Genomic DNA, 20,117 nt, shown 5'->3' with positions numbered 1-20,117 from the left:
TCAAACAAAGGGAAGGGACTGGGATATTTTCTCTCAACATAAAGGAAGAATATAACAAAAAACACTAATCACTGGATCATTAGACAAAAATTCAAGGAGAAAAATAAAACTGCAGGTAGTACTTACAGTTTTAATCCAAGCCCTTAAAATTTCCCACTAGATATGTATTTGTATAGTAAAGAAAATATCCAAGTTTGTATTGGATATATTTGATAATAATGACAAGGTCATGTATTTCTGTTCTATTTCCTGGATTTCTCAAGTTTCCTAGAATTGTTTTTTATATAGAAATAATATTCCAAGTTTGATTTTTTCCAAATTAATTTGTTCTATCATAATATCAAATAATTTACAATGGATTAATCAAAATTATCCATGCATTCTAAATCATATATTTTTAGAAATATAAAAATTATAGTGACTGCAGGCGACACTATTAACTTCATAATTATTATAAAATGATTATGATGTTACTCTTTTAATGCCCATTTTCCAGATAAAAGAATTGTTATCCAATGGCTAAGGGCCTATTCTGAGTACTTTATAGAGTCAATTGCTGTGAGGAAGAGGACCTCATTGCCTTAACTGCCCCATTTGCCCTTTATTACTCTCTGTAAAATGAACCATCCCTCCCATCTAGACTCCCATTTATGGCATATTTGAAATTTGGATTTATCATAGTACAGGCAAAGAAAATTTGGACATTTTGCCTGGGTATGTTTACATGACTATGATACAGAATTAAGATGTATCTGGTCCTCTGTTTCTTACTCTGTTGGATGGCAATGGGATAAGAATTCACATGGTAGAAATCCAGCATACTGTAGACCCTAAGTCTGTGTCCTAAAGTTGAGGACTTGGGTGGCAGGTGAAGTGTAAGGACAGCTCTTCTTCTGGCTCTTTGTGCTAGAAAAGGAAGCAGCCCTTAATAGATAACTGTAGATTAGAGTGGCCAAGGCACTGAATGTGTAATCATGAAAAGAATGAAAAATATCACAAAGATGTCTTCTGAGTGATATGTAGGCATTCTTGTCACAAGAATCCTCACAGCACAAAATTCATCTCTGAAAAGCTTTCTAGGGATTCATTTTTTCCCAGTATTTAAAATTACATAGATCTCTTTTAATAACAGAGCAAAACTTTATAAACTGTCTTAAGCTATTCGTAAGGAGAGATGTAAACTAGTGTCATAACTGATTATAATCATGGCCAAAATAATCTTATTGCATTCCAATTATTTTCAGAATAGATTACTTAGAATCTTAAATAGCACACCAGTTTCATGGCAACAAACCATAGTGGTTAAGAGCACTGACTCTGGATCCAAACTGCCTGGGTTCAAATCCCTGCTCAACCAGTTACTAGGTGTCAGATTTTGGGCAAGTTACTTAATCTCTTTTTGACTAATTTTTCCCCTTTATAATGGGAAAAATATACTCTTATCTTGTAAGGTTGTTGTTAGAATGAAATGAATTTCGGTAAGTTGAATTTTTAGAAAATTGTCTAGTGTATAGCAAGCAGTACTGAGCAATAGCTATGATTACCACTGGACATTTTGTGGACGAATGAGATTTTGTTGAGAGAACAAAGTCAGGTTTTCCAACCAATATAAATCCTGGCATTTCACATTATATATCTACTTTACCACAGCTTTCAAAAGATTTTAAATATTTTCTGTTTTAATTTAATGACATGCAATTGGGCATTCTTGAAATAAAATGATATATTTTCTATAAACTCATATTTTGACATAATTTAACAAGCAGGATATGTTTCAAAGATGTAGGATAGTCATTTATAAAATGTATACTTCAAGAAACTGATAGTATAAAACTCTAGTACTTTGACCAAAGAGTTTGGTGAGTAGTGTATATTTCCTACCCAGTTTCAGTTTTGTCTTTTAGGAAATACGCTGCTGAGAGATGTCACTCACACACACATACACACACACACACTTGAAAACAGTACTTGTGTACCTAACTTCCATCTACCTTGCAAAATAATTTGTATATAACTGTTGTCACTCAAAGAAGAGTGCTTAAGAGAGTCTTTCCTGAGTATGGAGTTTCCCAAGAATATTTAAAGTTCCTTTAAAATATTTCAGTTTATTTTAAAAGGGCTTGTGTGTATGTTTGAAAAGATCAATAAATAAATCAAAAGACAAAGTTCACTAAAGAAAAGAGCAGCTCAGCATTCTTACCTCAGAACTTGATACTCACACACCAGGGGAGAGTTGTGCCAGTCCCCTCTCCCCAACTCCAGACACCTATGGAAGTACCCATGTGATAAATCTCGCCAGAAGGGAGATGAGAGTGAGAGTATAACATCCTGTAGAAGACAAATGCAGAATGGAAATGAAGTCCCCCACCGTGCTTTTTTCCTGGAGCTGGTCATAACTGATTTGTAACGATTTATGATGATTACGAATCAAAAATTCTTGATGTATGGCCCACCCAAAGCCTCTGTGTGAGCACTGGAAAGAAAAACCTGAGTTAGAAATGTATTTTCTTACACTGCACCTGCTCCTGCCCCTGCCCCCTGCCTCTATCAAATCCAGTTAAATGAAAATCCCACCAAGTGTTTACACAGAATCAGTCACATGATTGTAATCTTTTACCCAGACTGAAAGTGCGATTTCTCCCATGAACACCCTGTCCTAGAATTTCCCAATGTTGCATTTAATTATCAGTTTTCTAAGAAGGAAAATAAGTTGGTATATAAACAATCTTATACACATCTATCCATTTTAAAGCAAAAACAATTATAAATTCAAAATAAAATGTCTTTTTACAGTTATTAATTTCTTCATCTGTTTTATATTTGCCATTCATCTTACACATTGTCATTACCATAGATTTTCTTCTTCAAAATGATATATTAGAACTTGGAATTTAATAATGTAAAAAGGAAAGGAGATTTTAAATGAAGAGGTACATAATTTCTCTGTGTCTTTTATTTGTTCTCTTATTCAAGATTTAAAACAAGACTGTGTGACTAAGTCAAGCTTTCTATCTTTCCCTTTTAATTTAAAAACTTTCTCATTCTTAAGTCTAAATTAGTGAGATATTTCCTCAGAAATCTTCCAAATAGCTTAAAAAGGGAATTTAAAAGCTATTAACTTAAAAAAAAAACTCTGTTAAATAAGTTATTGATAATTCTTTACCCTACCACTGAATATAAATCAAGACACTACCAGCAACAAAATGAAATTCAATCCCTGACAAAGAGACTTTTTCCAGTTCAAGGTCCCTTGAAGGTTTTATCCTCTTCCTTTCTCTCTCCAACCAGGTCCAAAATGGGTTATTGCTGAGTGGGTGTGGCACAGTGAAAATGCAGCATGAGGTGCATTTTGTTCTCAGGCAAGGTTCTCTATTGGACATGTAGACTGCTTCAGGCAGGGGGACAGCAGAAGTTCCAGGTCCTGTACCCCCAAGAAAAGGAAACATGCACAGCCATTTCTGTTCAACTTAAGGATCTTGACAAGATGTTGTTTGGCTGTTGCCATTCTTTTTTTTTTGGATGCTTACTTTTGTTGCCTGATGACTGGTAGATGGTAGATTTGATGCAGGTTTCTTGGTGGGGTTAAGGGGTACCGAAAACGAAGTTTCACTCACTGGCCTTTCTGGGCTTAGACTGCCACTACTTATCTGGCATAACCCTGAGATCAAGCCTTCTGAAGGCTTGAACCACTGTTGTCAATTTAATTCCTATTTTGTAGCTTTTTATTTATTTCTGATAAACCTTCCATTTTGATGTCTTTCTGGCCTCTATTTAGATGCTGAGGATTAAAACTGGCAACTGTATCAAACTGTTTAGTGCAGGAAGAATTCCTCAAGTCTGGATCTTCAGTCTTCACTTGGTAGCACATTCCACTGGTTTATCATAGCGCTACAACTGCCTAACCTCGTGGTTACTGCTGTGGTAGCTGCTGGGATCCTGGAGAGAGTTTCTTTCACCGTTGCAGTCTGTGCTTTGATTTTGCCTTTGTAAACATGTGGAATAGTGCAATCCAGCCATAGACAACATGCCCTGAATAGCTTCTTTCTCTTTACTCATCGAATTTCACTTCTAGACGGTGCTGGCTCTTTGAAGGAAGTTTCTCATCACATTAGTTTCCTCCTTAAAGTTTGATGTTATTTCTGGCTTCTTTTCATCACCTGAACTTTCAGGCTCTTCAGTGGTAAAATTAGTTTTCAGTACAACACAATCAGGTCAAGAATCTTCTGAATCAGAACTGTCAGAATATTCTGAAGATCTATGCCTGAGTTCTGATTTCACACTTGTAAAAAACCTGTTAAATGGTTTTTGAGAATCTTCATTCTCTTAATCCCCTCTAATTCTGAACTCTCTTCTTTCTTCATTTTTACCTATATTTGGTCTTCTCTTAGCCTCCTCATTTTCACAATCTACTATGCAAAGACTCTGATCTGTTAAGGGCTACCTCTCATCTTTAATTTTTCTTCCATTTGTCAGCAGTAATTATAGGTCATTATCTTTTGCTTTCCACTCTGATACCATGGAAGATGGCTGAAGATGTTTGTTGAATTTTCCATTGAACAAACAAAGGACATTCATGATGACATTTTCCAATGGGCACATCTCTATTCTCTTAAGGAATTCCCTCGTGTAGAGCTCTAAGATGTCTGGGTTAGACAGGGTTCAGGCATTACAATCTCGAAGTTTCCTCACATTTCATCAGGAATGGTATGGGGAAGTTGCTTTGTTTCAGGATCATGAAACTGGACACACAGGAGGAATTCCTTGAGATTTAACTGGTTTGCCACCTTCCTCATCTTTTTTCGCCCATAATTATAAAGAGTACGCAGTGCTTTCACTCCCTGTACTAGGTATATTTGAGGCTGGTAACCATCTTATCTCAGTTCTTTCAGGGTTTCCAGCAAATTTTTCACTAAGAACATATGGCTTCAAAGCCATATGACTTCAAAGAAAGGGAATGTGAAAAGATCTGGTGTTCTAAATCTTTTCTCCATCTTGTAATACTGAGCTGCAAGCCAGTTGTGCAGTTTCCCCAGAAAGCCATACAGTCCTGAAAAGGGAACACAGCATGAATCCACCCTGTAGGAACAAATAAGGTATGTCCCTGCTTTACCACACAGTTGTAGCATTTATCCACCATATCTCCAAAGAACACCTCACTCTGGGTGACAGATGAACTCCAAAACTCACAGAGTGCCAAAATTTCATGGGTTGGCTTTATCAAATAAATATCTTCTTACCCCAGAGGACATGGTGCCAAATGGAAGCTCCACCAAAGTCAACGTGGAAATCTGGGTAGCTGTCTTGGACTACCATTAAGCAGTATTTCTGAGCAAATGGTTTAGGAAAAGCTCAATCATCTGGCCAATAATTTTCTACCCAGGAAAGTGTTTTGGCTATATCAGGGGCCTCCATCGATTCAGACATCTTTGTATCTGAAAATTCAAGGCTGATCACATTGACCACTTTTGGTCTGCTAGAATTCATGAAGTATTTAACATAATTGCGAAGGGCCAGTTTGCGGCATGCCTGTCTTGCCACATTAATGACATCTATCACTCTGTCACCACCTACATAACGTTCCACATCCATGACAGAAGAAGCAGGTGGAGGGAGCCTGAGCCCTAGATCGTCTAATTTAGAGACCATGATATAGACATCAAATCCATGTTTCTCCAGGTATTTCAGGGTAAATTGGTTGTCATGCATCTTTACAATGACTTCGTCAGCATTTAGAAAGACTCGAGAATGTAATTCCTTAAGAAAAGTTTTAGTTCTAGCTTGTATTGGCTTGAAACAGTCAGCAATTTCTATGTAGCCAGCTCCGTCTCCCCCCGCCCCCCCAAACACACACCCTTTTTTATTCCATTAAGGATGAACCATGTAGAACTGTACAGCTGGGACAGTGATACAGGTCAACATCAATGGTATGATGTTTCTCTATTCTGAAATAGCTTCCGTGGAACCAGTCCTTGCAGATATGACACTCGGTCCTGAAGTGGTTCATGTTCACCATCAACCGCTGTGGGTACCCACAGTCCAGAGTAGGGGGCAGTGGAGATGCCAGGCCTGCTAGGGGCAACACTGACACAGATACTGCTGTGGCCCAAGCTGCTGCTGCGTCTCGGGCTGACCACCATGTGTAAGATACTTTGGGTAGTAGTGATATTTTGAGGATGCTCTTTCATCACCACAATGCAAGATATTAGTGGTAGGGTGAGGTGTGGGAGCCCTGTATGATGTTTTGTATGTTTGTTTTATAAGTTCACAAGTATTACTATACGCTTTTTGTTTATGTATGTTCATGTATGACTGATATTCTTCAATAAATTAAAAACAAACAAACAAAAAAACACAAACGCATTTACTCGTTCGTGGACAGGAGAGAGCACAGCTGCCACCAGTGCGGGTCCCCTGAGCTCACGCAAGGACACTGGCCAAGCTTCTTAGCTTTTCAGCCTAGGTTACATATCTAAAAATTAGGAATGATTTTACAAAACTTGTTGTCTGTAGTAAAAGGGAAGATTAAATGTGCTGTTTTATAGAGTCGCCTGAATGCCTAGTCTTAGTCATTAGGTGCTCAGTAACTGTAATTGCACGCTCTCCTGCTGCTCTATAAATTTTTCTAAAAGAAGTGACATCTGGGCAGGTACCAGTTCTTTCTTTTTCTCCATCTTGAGCAGATTAGAATTCCTAGAGGCACGTTTTCCCTGCTCTCTTTTCATGTTTTGTATTCCTGAATTATTTTCTGGCACCTGTCTTTGTTCCACTGCTACTTCTCAGGACAGGACTTATACCCATGACATGGAAAATCAGCAATTGATTTTATTTGTCTTTTCTTTACACTAAACATGGGTGATTTAAAGTAATATTTGACTTAGTCTGGCAAATATAGTATTTGCTTTCCATAACAACCTTCATGTCCCCATTTAAAATCTAAATGTTCTACCACTACCAAGCTGTTCCTTTCCCACATGTGCCTGAGACCTTTTTCTGAGATCTTAGATGGGTTGTGTATGAATGTTATTCTGTACCCCAAAATTTGAGCCTCAAATTTCCATAAATAATATTAGTATGGATCAACTAGCAGAGTTCCTCCTTCCTCTACCCGATAGACCTGGTTCAGAATATGAAAACTTTTTAAATGCTACATTTTTTTGCATATTTTTGCATGCATTTTTACTGACAAGAAACTACATAAAATTATCCCTGGACTGGACGAGGCTGAAGGCAGGACAAGAAACAGGGTTATGCCTGGGAGACAATGCTCCAGAGTCACAGGAGATGGGGGACAGAGTGTAAGGACTGGTTCTCCAAGTTGGTCGTGGTGGGGCAGACTGCAGAGTATGAAGTGGCAGGATGTTGGAAGGCAGGACTGAAGGACAACCAAGGAGATGAGAATGGGAAATTTAGAGGACAGTCTCCAAGGGTTTCAAATTTAGAGTTCAGTTTTGCTCAGGCTTAGGGAGAACCAATGTCTAACTTACCTTCATCCAGCTGGAAGACACATAATTAAAATTCGACTGATAGTTACTTTACTACAATGCAGCTGTAATGTAGACATTTTTAATTCACTTTATTACAATCCCCTCCAATAGGATCATAATTTAAACAATAAGGCAAAATCAAAAGACAGCAAAACAATTTGCTTTCTTGTTTTCTGGGGAGTACTTAGCAGATTTTGGGGCCTGTTTTGCTACATATTCCTCTGAGCTCTGCTTTATTTGAGAGGAGATATTTTCATCTTTGATAAACGAGTTTATTGATTTCTAGCTGCTGAGATAAGTTTTTCTGCAGACAATTAGTGGTTTGTTAAAGTTGCAGTAAATTTTTCTTCTGTGCAAGCTCTTGACTTTTAGCCCTAGAAAACCCCATCCCAGTGAACCCTAAGTTAAACCATGGACTATAGTTAATAGTCCAAGTATATAAATGCGCTGTCATCAATTGTAACAGGTGTTCCACGCAATGTAAGGTGTTAATAATAGAATATCATATAGAAATCTTGTATTTAATGAATGATTTTTCTGTAAACCTAAACTTCTCTAATGAAATACAAGATACATTCACAGTTTTCAATTTTCTTGGGCCAGGGGTGTCACAGGCAGCTCTGTCTAACTTTTTAGAACTCCCCAAATAAGGCATTTGCTTCCCTGTCATCCTTTCTCAGCCCATTTTTCTTCTGCCTAAAATGTTTGTCTCATGTGACCCAGTTCATCCCTCCTGCCCCAGAGACTTTTCTGACACCACCAGGCTGCCCCATTTTCTATGTTCCCATAGCAACTGCATATGCTTTGGGGAGGGGTGCATATACTTTTTAAAAGAAGTTTATTGTATCATGTTACATGCTTATTTCTTCCATTCTTTTGGTTGCCATTCCTATTTATAAATAAAATTTCATTGAGTAATAGCTAAATCCAATTCCCATCCAAAATGGAGGGCTGGCGCTTACACAGCCTCCCCTAAGCCCATCCGCAGCTTCGTTTACCACACAAAGCGCCAGCAGTCAGAAGAGGCAAATGCCACCGTTAGAAGACATTTCACAGGCAAAAGGAAATCAACAGTGGAGTTAGAAATGACTGCAGAGAGCCTTCTTGATATTCTTATTTGGCCCATTTCCCCCTCTCCACCTCTGCAGGGTGGATGTAGAATAACATTTTCAACTGAGGGTTTAGCATGAGCAAGAGTAAGGATGCTGACATGGTTGGCAGAGGCTCTCTCCTGCCATCAGCCTCAGGCTGATATTCCTGATACTCGTGTCTGGCCACAATTAGGTCCCACTATCATCTCCATTTGCATCTTTCCTCTCCCTGATCTAGCTCGACACGGGCTGCATAGTCCCATAAAGCATTTGTCATTTCCTCAGTACACTGCCTTGCACTTGCATATCATTCAAAATGTGCTTGGAATCTTCCCTACCCTGAAATGACCATTCCCAGTTTCTTGTTTAATCATGACCTTCTTAAGAATTAAGTCTATATGATCTTCCCTATCAAGTCTTCTCTAATGGGATACCATCTACCCCATCCTCTACCCCACTACCTCTTCCACAGATAGTGTCATCCCTTTGAGTGATTTAAGTCTGGGCTGATTTCAGGAACTTCATTGATGTGTAAGACATTGCTAAGCAAATCTAAACTGCCACCACTGCATGATGTGCTGGATTTTATCTCCTGTGGGCTCGAGAGAATATTTTCTGTAGGACAAGGTAGCTCATACAGGTCTTACATACGATACACAAATCACTCAAGTGGGGTCACAACACTACTGGTCTAGCAGAATGGCACTGGTACTTCACCACAGATTGGCCAGATAAAATAAGGTTTTTATTTCTCTTAGAATTAATAACAAAGAAAAACAATTAAAAACCTATCTGCCTTTTTGGTCTGCCTTTGAGTAATTTATCTTCCCTTTACTTAAAATCGCTGAAAATGGCATAACTCATTTATTGGCAAAGAACGTTTTGGATTATTGTCAGGAAGAAGAGCTTTTGAATACAATTCAGTTCAGTAACTACCTATATTATGCACTGGATTATGCTGGATTATGCAGTTTTCACTGGACAAGCACTAAATATTGTTAACAATATCCATGCCCCTTTCCCTCAAACAGTTTAATATTAAATGAAGAACACATGCCAAAATTATTCTTAATGGTAGATAGTCTTATGCTTTCATGTGTTTGATTTATTGACAACCTATACTTTCCAATGTTTTAAACTAAGGGATATATATTTGTCTCTTGTATTCAGAATCTAGAATGGGGCCTCCATTATGAATGATTGGAAACTTCTTGGTTCCTGTTGTCAAGATCTCAGATACGAGAAGTCAAAAAAGAACACCTCTCCACCTAAACACCTGTCCCTGTCGATGTCTTGGACTTGTATTACCAGCATATATTAATTCTTTATGGGATGGAATATTGGTGGTAGGAGAGAATATTGATGTCAAGCTTGAGGCCCATGCCTGCCCCCTCCTCTTTCTTTCTCTTGTTTAATCAAATGGTCTAAAAAGCAGGTTTGTAGTCAGTGAGGAATGTGGCTCTACATTATAACATAAAATTAATTTCTTACTAACTTTGTTCCAGCAAATATTTTGATAACTTTGCATTTATTAACTTATTTGTTTTTCAAAAACCCTTACAAAGAGGAAGCACTGTTGTTTCAATTTTTTTCCTTAAGGTAAATGTAGCACAGAAAATTTAATTAACTTGCCTATACCGATAGTAAATGACAGCCTTATTTCAATACCCAAACTCTTGGTATTTCAAACTCATTTGGGAGGCTCTCACTAGATAGACTCCCAATTGGATAGCACAAAATCTGTCACTCCAGATTTTGGTAAAGGTTTTCCAAAAACTTGTTACCACTTTTGTGTACTTATGTACATCCAGAAGTCTCTCAAATGAGCCATGTTAGTATGCTAATTTTAGTTCAAGGCCACACCATGCATTAGGCCATCCAGTTGCACTGCTCAAATAGGACATTATATATTTAAAAAGCCAAAAAAATGCAAATGCTCTGCTCAAACAGGACATTATATATTTAAAATGCCAAATATGATAATTTAATGTAAACTTCCTTTCTCTATCAAACAAACCCTTAAACCTAGAAAAAAAAAGTAAGCATCCAAAAAGCTACAAAAGTATCTTTCATATTTCCTTTCTTTTTCTTATTCTATTCTGTACCAGACAGAGGAAAGAGTTAGTATTTTGGAGCATAGGATCAATTTTAAGCAGCTTAAACCTGGGCCATCTTCCATTAAGAAAGAAAACAGAACCTTGGGAGAATGTAGTCTGAACTGCAAACACTAGCAGATTTATAAAATATACTCACAGCAGTTTAAGATCCAGTTGCTAATATTGTTATGCAATTGTATTTCTTTAAAAAATCAGATGTTCTCATAATCCATGAATATTTCATTTCAAACTAATTTAGCAGAAACGTATTGCTATTTCAGCTAAGGGACAAAGGAAAGAAGAAAGGAGACGATTTTTTACTTCAGCTTCATGGCAGGCAATATTGGTCAAATGATGTCAGGTTTCTACAGCTCAGGCCTGTGAACATAAACATTTGGCGCTAGTATTTCATTAAGGGACATTAAGCTCTCAATATTCTTAGGGAAAACATTGGCAAACAAAGCTGTCTTCATTTAACAATCATTATTTTAGTACCAGCAGCAACAACAGGAGTAAGCTAGATAAGGAAGCCAAAGTTACAATCTTTGTGGAGATTATATGTTGATAGATCAATAGACAAAATTAACCAACCAAAAATATAAATAATTGAATAATGAAAAAATCTATGAAAAAAATAAAGATGGATTGAGATGATGAATAATAGAGGAGTATTGTCTATTTTTTAAGGTACGATATCTCTGAGTGGGTATTATTTAAATTGCACCCTAAAGGAAGAGAGAGAACTAGCAATACGTGGAATATGGAAAATGGATCTGAAGCAGAAGAAAAAGCCTGGGAAAAATTTGGTTGGTAGTGCTGGCTGATTGTATTTGATAATCCACAAAAAGAGCATGAGTGTGGAGAAGAATGGTGCAAGGTATGGTTGGAGTGATAAGTAGAAGCCCTAGCAGGTAGCACCCTACATGACAATACTTTGGGATTTTTTAACAAGGAAAATGGATAGTCACAAAGAATTTCACTCAGGGGAGGGACACGATCCAACTTCTTTCTTTAAAGATTACTTTTTGCTATTCTGTAAGGAATGGATTTGAAGAGAATAGCAGAAGAAAGGGCAAATAATTAAGAGGTGGTAATAAAAACCTTGGGGAGAAGTGAGGGTGTGAATGATGGTGGTGGTAGTATTGTAGATTTGAGATGTATTATGAAGAAAGAATCAACAGGACTTGTTGATGGACTGACTATCGGGAGATAAGGAGGCGGGGTTTAGTATATCAACCAGGTTTCATGCTTGAGGAGCCAGGTAGATAGAGTGTCATTCCTTGCAATGGAGAAGTTTGGGAATATGATGAGCTACAGGTTTGGAGGGGGAAGAAATAGAGATTTATTTTGGATAAGTTATGTTTTATATTTCTGTATGATATAGAGTTAATTGGATATATGAGTCTTAGGGGAGGTGTCTGAGATAGTATATGTTTGGGGGAGCCCTAGTTTTAGTTTTTATATCCAGAGGACTTGATGAGATCTGAGAGAGAAAAGGAGAGGAGAGAGAATGGAGAAGAAAGTACTGCCTAGAGCTTTGTCCTGAGGATTTCTAATCACTTGGAGGAAAGAGGATAAAGGACAATGTTCAAAAGGTTGGGGAGGTTTGAGGGGAGAACCATGGTTCTGTTGAATGGATATCTTAGAGTTCAAATGAAGTGATTCATTTCATTGGTCCTTTCCTAGAAGACTTCATTGTCCCAAAGACTAGAATCAAGTAAAGCCAAGTGGCTTCACTTATTTCCCTCTGTTTTTAGTTCATCCCATGAAATATTATGCAAAGTAATGAAGAGTAAAGTTACTCCGAAGTTAGAGCAGACTTGCTCTAAGGAGCAACTTGAGACCTTTTTGGCAGGCCATTTACAAAGCGGCTAGCAACCCCAGGCAGATTTACCACACTGGTTATGTGGAACAAGAAAGACTGAAATAGAGTTTCAAGTAACAGATAATCAAAGAAAAATGTCCCTGAAACATGGCCCAATTGAGTCTTCAGACTTGACCTGTCCGTAGCAGAACTCATACATGGGACTTCTGATAGTGAATTGAAGAAGAGGTTTTCTTTCTCAGTAGAGACCAACATATAGGGCAAACCGAGACAACAAACAAACAAAATATATTAAAGAAGCATGAAACAAAAAAGGAAAATAAGTCAGTATTCTGACAATGTTTATTACATTCAAATGCTTCAGAATATATAATATGTAAGTATCATTTAGGGTAAGCTATAACTGCAAACTTGCTAATCAAAAATACACGCCTCAGCACTACTTTTCCAGTATTCTGATTAGTAAGTCCCTACTCTAGCTGCTACTAGAAATGTTTGTTATCCACATCTTTAAAAAAACCAGTCCTTTACTAAGTAGAAATCTGAATTTCTGAAATGAGGTTTTATTGCTGAGATCAGTGGCCTGTTAATCAGCATGGCAGATGTTGGCAATGAGCTCTCTCAAAAGATAAAATTAAAAGGTCAGATATTTGAAAAAATAAAATAAAATAAGTCAGATATTCGGACTGACTGAAAATGTTTTGGAGACCCTCCCATATTTCAATATTCAGGGATTAAGAATCCAAAGATTTCCATTGGCTTTATCTGAGGGATCATACCCAAGTTTATTTTCAAGCATCCTATACCCAGCCACAGAACTGGAAGGATGACATACTGATATATCTGGCTAAAGTGAACTTTCATCAAAGTAGTGGTCAGAGAACCTAAATGAACAATTGTCTAGACTTTCAAATAAATATCATCCTTTAAAATAAATTTATGTATGTGTGATAGACTATAATCTGAGATTTGCTTTCATTAAAACTTGGTAGTGAGGTTTTGGATCGGCCCTACTCACATCAAACTTTGTTAGTGGTGACTCTTTTCCACTACCAAAATAAAAGATTTGTATATGACCAATCTAGTTTAGGCCAGGACATGACAAAATTGTTAATTAAATCTGAATAGATAAAATGATTTTCCTAAAGGCTAAATGATCAATAATTGAGTCAAAATCCAAATGCAATTTATGCTGCCTATTTTAAGAACATCTAGAAATAATTCAGAAATGTTGTAAGTAAAATGGTAGACAAATAATGCAAATACAAGCAAAATGGAAGCATTATCATAATAATATCAACCAATATTAGGTTAAAGCCAAAAACATTAAGTAAAAGATAAAATTCAAATTGAAGATAATATTTAAATAAGTAAAACAGTAATTGTAAATATAAGAAATTGAGAAAATCATATATAGGGTAGTACTCTCATACATCAGTAGTGTTCTTATGCTTGTGGAGAATACTCTATTTTTTCTGTCACCAGGTTTTACAAGGTTGGACTATATAGTCAGAGACAAAAAATCTCAAAACTTCTATGAATGAAAAATAACCCATGCTACCAGTTGATAACCAAATTATAATAAAATGAGAAATTAATTTAAAAAGTATAAATAAAAATATTTGACATACTTAAAAAATGTCCCAAACCAAAAAATTTTTAAAAAGATGTCCCAGAGAATTCTTGGGTAATTAATAAGTCAAAATTTTAGTACAATATAGTTTGAAATAAACAACTTAGAGCAGTACATGCCAAAAATTGAGCTATTACTAAAGATTTACTAAGAAGTAAACTCACTGCCTTAAACATCTTTAGTAATACAGAAAGAAGTAAAGGAACAAAAATTTAGCTTGAGAAATTAGAAAAAGAACAGTAAAAATTCTTACAGAAAAGTTGAGGAAAGGATCAATAAGCATCAAAGCACAATTAATGCATTACTATGTCAGTAAAACATAGAACTGATAAGTAGAAAGGTTAAAACTTTGAAGAAAAAAAAGACAAAGTATTAAAATGAATTTGAGAAAAAAGATAATTTTGCTGCTTTTCAAATTATTCTACATTATTGATAAAAGTAGATTTTTTCCATTTTATTCAAATTTTCTGATTTTTTCCTACTTATGAAATAATAAAGGACAAACACTAAAAATTACAATGTAGAAAAGTGCAATAAACCAAACCATCTTTAAATTTTATCTTCTTCAAATTATGGATAGGAAAATGGATTCGAAGTGCAAGATGAAATTGTCTGAGAACATAGAACTAATTAGCTGGGTCAAAATACTGTTCTCATGATTCCAGGATTCCCATTCTCTTCACTACTCACTTTGCCTAACCAGCACATAGCAAACAGTTGATTTTATAATCTTGGGCTCATTGGTATAATGAACCCTAATTTTTTCAGAGCTTGGCTTATAAATTCTGAATCACAGGTAAGTCAAGTATCCTATAACCATTTCGATAGCTAGTTAATGGTAGAGCTTTATACCTTACAACCACCAGTATTAGCTGGGAGTCATTATGTCTAATTCTAAAAAGAAGCTTTAACCAGTAAAATAATAGTGTAAACTCATCCCATGGAATATTTATCTTTTATCTTTAAAAATCTTCTGCAGGTGCCTGTATTAGTCAGCCAAAGGGGTGCTGATGCAAAATACCAGAAATCTGTTGGCTTTTATGAAGGGTATTTATTTGGGGTAGAAATTTACAGTTATCAAGCCATAAAGTGTAAGTTACTTCCCTCACCAGTCTACTGTTGAAGCAAGATGGTGCCAACGTCTGTAAGGGTTCTGGCTTCCTGGGTTCCTCTTTTCCCAGGGCTTGCCTCTCTCTGGCCTCATCTGCTCATTCTCTGGGCTCTGCAGCTGCAAACTATCAGGCAAACAGCTTGTCTCTCTTCCTGGGGACTTCTCTCTTTCCTCACCACCAAACTCCACTGTGTGTTCACTTCCCAGGGCTCCAGCTCTAACTCTAACCTCCCTTCTCTGCAGTGTGGTTTCTCTGTGAGTCCCTGCCCACCAAGGGGGTAGGGATGTGATGTCCTACTGATGTGGCCCAATCAAAGCCTTAATCATTATTTAATCAAGTAAAAGTAAAACCTCTGAATCCAATACACTCTAATACACCCAGAGGAAAAGACCAGTTTACAAACATAATCCAATATTTCTTTTTGAAATTCATCAATAATATCAAACTGCTACAGTTCCAAAATGCAAAATAAGAAAACTATCAATCGATTATGAAAATTGTAACTTTATGTTTTAAAAACCTCAGTGGAAGGCGAGAAATCGAGTATAAATCTAATCCCCTTCCAAGTATGCTTCAACCCTGAATGCATATATAATTTAATCTTCATTTTATACCTCTAGTTTCTTGGATGAAAACCAATTTGGTTTACTCTGTGTATTCAAAAGTCATCCAGATCCATAAGAAAAAAAAATACTGTGAATTTCATACTTTATTTTAATCCAGGTAATTATTTGTCTTCATTTTTACCTCTTGTTCCTGGAATTCTCTTCCATCGCTTTATCTTTTTTAAATTCATCCCCAACTTTTAGTTGATGTTCAAGATTTGCATTCCTTCCAGATTTCCAAGAATTGTCAATATAGATTTTATTCTAATCTGAAAACTCAGATTATTTACTGTCTATTCAAACTATACTCTTGTGTTATACTGCCTAATAGTTATTATTTTTAAATAATTTTAATATTTTCCTTTGCCTCTTACGAAGTAATATATATGGACATGGCATATCTTAATAACCATTATCTTAGTACACAATTTGTCACTATTATTTTCTACAGAGCAAACTAAATACATGTAGAGCCCTCTAGATGTTTAAAGCAAAAATTTGAAATTTTAGTTTTAATCTAAGGAAATATATTATTTTCTACAAAGTAAAAAGAATATATGTAGCACCCTCTAGAGGCTTAAAATCAAACTTAAGTTTCAGTTTTAGTCTAAGTAAATAAAATACTAAGGAGTAACAAATACTTGCGTCTAGCAAGCATTGAAATATGATTGCCATTTTTGTTGTACCTCATTGAAATAGTAACATTAAACAAAAAGAAATCTATGATTACATAATTGTATTGAAAGAAAAATAAAACAAATGACTAATTTAGCTAGTTCAATGACCATTTGATTGGAATTTTTTTTCACATTTCGTGTTGGTTGTCATTTTATGGGGACCATCTATGTAACTTTCATTACATAAAAAATTAACTCATAAAAGAAACACATGAATTATACATGAATATAAATGATAAAAGTCTTAATTTCTAAATAGACCCCTAAAAGGATATAGCTTCAATTGAGTGAAGACAGATGTGAGAGAGGAGAGCAAAGTGACAGAAATTCTGAGTTAACCAGTTAGTGGGAATAGGGAATATTTTAATACTTCAAGGAAAACCTCATGGAGACATTGATGTTTGGAAAATATTTAATTGACAGAATTTATTTCATTCTTCAATCTTGTTCATTAAAAATGTCATTATCTTTGCCAAACTTCTCTCTAACCCTCTTCCCATCACAAAGACAAATACATTTTTCCTACCTCTGTGCTCCTGAAAAGTTTGCTCAAACTTTTAGAGCACTTACATATTTTATACAGGTGCCTTCTCCTCTAACCTAGAGCATTTAAGCTCATTAAATCCAGAGTCCTTGCCTGTTATTTATTTCATAAACTCAGGCCTGGTAATTTTGCAACTAGAGCATGCTTATTTAATGAATGGATAATGAATGAATAAGTAAATAAGTGAGTATACTAAGAATTAGGTAAAAAGGAAGCAATTAAAATAGTCACATGACAAGAACTTTTTTCCTTAAAAAGCATAAAAATGGGGCAAGAACATAATCACTTTCGTTTTTGTTATAATTAGCATTTCCTAAGACATAGACAATGAGAGTCTGATATCTCAGTGTAGATGTGTTAATAGTAAATGGTTTGGAAGATAAGATCTTTGAATGTGAGGGAAGCAGTATTAGGTAAGGGAAATGCTGAACTAGTAATGCAATTTAGTTGCAGCAGAAGCCTTGGCTGATCCTATGCGGAATTTGGAACTTGGATGGCCCCTCAAAGTTGCAGCCCTTATAGCAGAGGCCTGAGATTTTGTAGCTCCCACATAGACCAGTCATTTGATGTGGGCTGTACCTGAGAGAGCTGGCACTCTGTTTGAGAGCAAGTCCCAGAGAGACATGCAGTTTTGCCATCACTCCTGGTAGCTGGGTCACTGAGTACCCAACCCTGAAGGGGTAATCTGGGCTGTGCACCATAGCATTCACCACAGTATACTCTTGCACTGCTTGGACTTATATGTTCTATGACCATTTCCTCCGGTATTGTGGTTGATCTTTCCTGGTGAAAGCCACAAGAAGACAAACTATGGTCTCAATTACTGTGGCTAAATATTCATTGCCTTCTCCCTTCACTACCCATTTTAAATTTCACTGACTCTTAATTAGATTCACATCTGGTTGACATGGCTTACCTGGTGTGATAACCAAAATATTCATCAGTTCTAAGTCCCTTGTCTAAATATCCTTTTCAGGTCATTTCTGTTGAGCTTATCTCTTAATCATCAAAATTTAGTGGGGGAGTACCAGGAGTAATGCTAGTGGATGAGTGCCAGATATATGCTTCATTTTCCTTCTTATACAGCAATAGCCCCACTTTCTTCTGATAATCAGGGTTAATTACACCTGTCAGAGTAATGGCTCCTTTTCTTTCTTGCTTTTCTCTTGGCACAAGTAGTCCAAGATAGCAGCCATATCTGAAAGTTCACTCTGATTCCTGGTGAAGTGTTACACCTCTGGAAACCAAGGCCTCTAGATCTGCAGATCCTTGAGTTGTGGGGACAAGAAGTACAAATTCCCCAAATAGGTAAGTGGTAGTAATGGTAAAGAGACTCACTCTTATTTCCATCCACTGGCTTCCAGACCCATGTGTTCCACCTACTGTGACATACCACCAATAAAAATTTTTGATCGAAGGTATATTCTACCTCCTGGAAAATATTGTCTCATCCTTGAAAGGTTTCATGTCCAAACTGTTCCACCTGGAGCTTCATTCTTTCTAGCTAGCACTTTTGAGAAGTGAAATATGTGAGAGAACCAGTGGCTCCCATAGTCATATGCCCAATGCCATACCTCCTTATGCTGTAAATGGGTCTTGTGGACTCAAATTATATTATGCTACATCCCATAAAGGTTGAGCAAATAGTAAGTCTTCAGATTGTGGTTTTGGTCATCAATTTATGGACAAGAATAAAACCTAATAACTGGAATAAAAGTCTATTCCAAGCAATGTGAACTGTTGCTCCTTTTAGGGACCAAGGATTCTAATGTAATTCATTAACTTTCAATGACGTGACTGGTTGGTCTCTTCAAGAGTTGGTGCTCTACCAATGCCTCACCACTGTTTTCTGTTGCTGGTAGGTTGGGCATTCAGCACTGACAGTAGCTAGATCAGACTTGGAGAATGTAAGCCCAGGATATTGAACTCATGCACAGTTTTCATATCTACCACCATAACCATTTCATTCATGCACCCATTGTTCTAGCACTGGGGTGGTCCATGGCAGAGGCTGGCTGATGGCAACCGTCTGGGTTATTTTGTCTGGTTGGTTGTTTAGTGCTTTTCGAGACATTAACATGCAATATAAAATTCTCATATTTCTTGTTCAGTCTTGTCAGTTAACTGCATGCCTTTTTTCAAGACCTTTTTTTCTCCATAATCCAGTCTTTCTTCTTTGAGGATATTGATCAACTAGTCATGCCATTGACATTGTTCATGAACCTGGATATATTATTTTCTTAGGACACTTCTATACACAAAGAATGAATAATCATGCTTACTGTCCACTGCTTTGTTCATTTCAAGAATTTTACCTTTCTCCTGTCTTTCAGGGATGGTTGAAGTGCAACACTAAAAAATTTTCAACTTGGGCTCATATAATAAACTGAATCATCTGTGAAACAAGCTTGGTATTTTCCCTCCATTTGGCTGGATTACATTGTAACTGGACATTTACTTTCTGTCTGTTAGACAGAGGGGGAGGTGGGAGTGAGTGGATGTTACGGTGAGGAGCACATGATATTTTACAAAACATTATATTCAGTCAAGGGGAGGAGGGATAGCCATATTGGAGTGAGATGCTTCCTCAGGCCCAGGAAAATCATGATAACAAGGTTTTCAATATTTTAAAGTGCACAAAACCAGATATTTCTATCAAAAGTTTCAAGACTTCATTCCTTCTCAATCATGAATATATGTAAAAAAAATCCTCAACAAAATAATAGCAAATCCAATCCAGATGCAGAAGCATGTTAAAAGGTTTATACATCATGACCAAAGGGGATTTGTTCAAGGAATGCAAAGATTGTTCAGGATTTAAAAATCAACAATACATCACATTTACAGAATGAAGGGAAAAAAGCACATGATCATCTCAATTAATGCAGAAAAAGCTTTTAACAAAATCTTACAAAATTTCATGATTAAAAAACACTTAAACCAGTAATAGAAGGGAACTTTCTCAACCCAGTAAGAGGTAAATATGAAAAACCCACAACTAACATTCTTCTCAATGGTGAAAATCTGAAAGCTTTTGTCCTAAGATAAGA

General features: G+C 36.4%; 1 pseudogene; it reads right to left on the bottom strand.

Moving 5' to 3' along the window:
* Window positions 1–3,355: 3,355 nt before the first annotated feature.
* LOC101432334 (lysine-specific demethylase 7A pseudogene) lies at window positions 3,356–6,004 on the bottom strand (annotated as a pseudogene).
* Between the last annotated feature and the right edge of the window lie 14,113 nt (window positions 6,005–20,117).

The sequence above is a fragment of the Dasypus novemcinctus genome, chromosome 20 (genome assembly GCF_030445035.2).
Source record: "Dasypus novemcinctus isolate mDasNov1 chromosome 20, mDasNov1.1.hap2, whole genome shotgun sequence".
NCBI lineage: Eukaryota > Metazoa > Chordata > Mammalia > Cingulata > Dasypodidae > Dasypus > Dasypus novemcinctus.
This window is presented reverse-complemented; position numbering and strand designations above follow the sequence as displayed.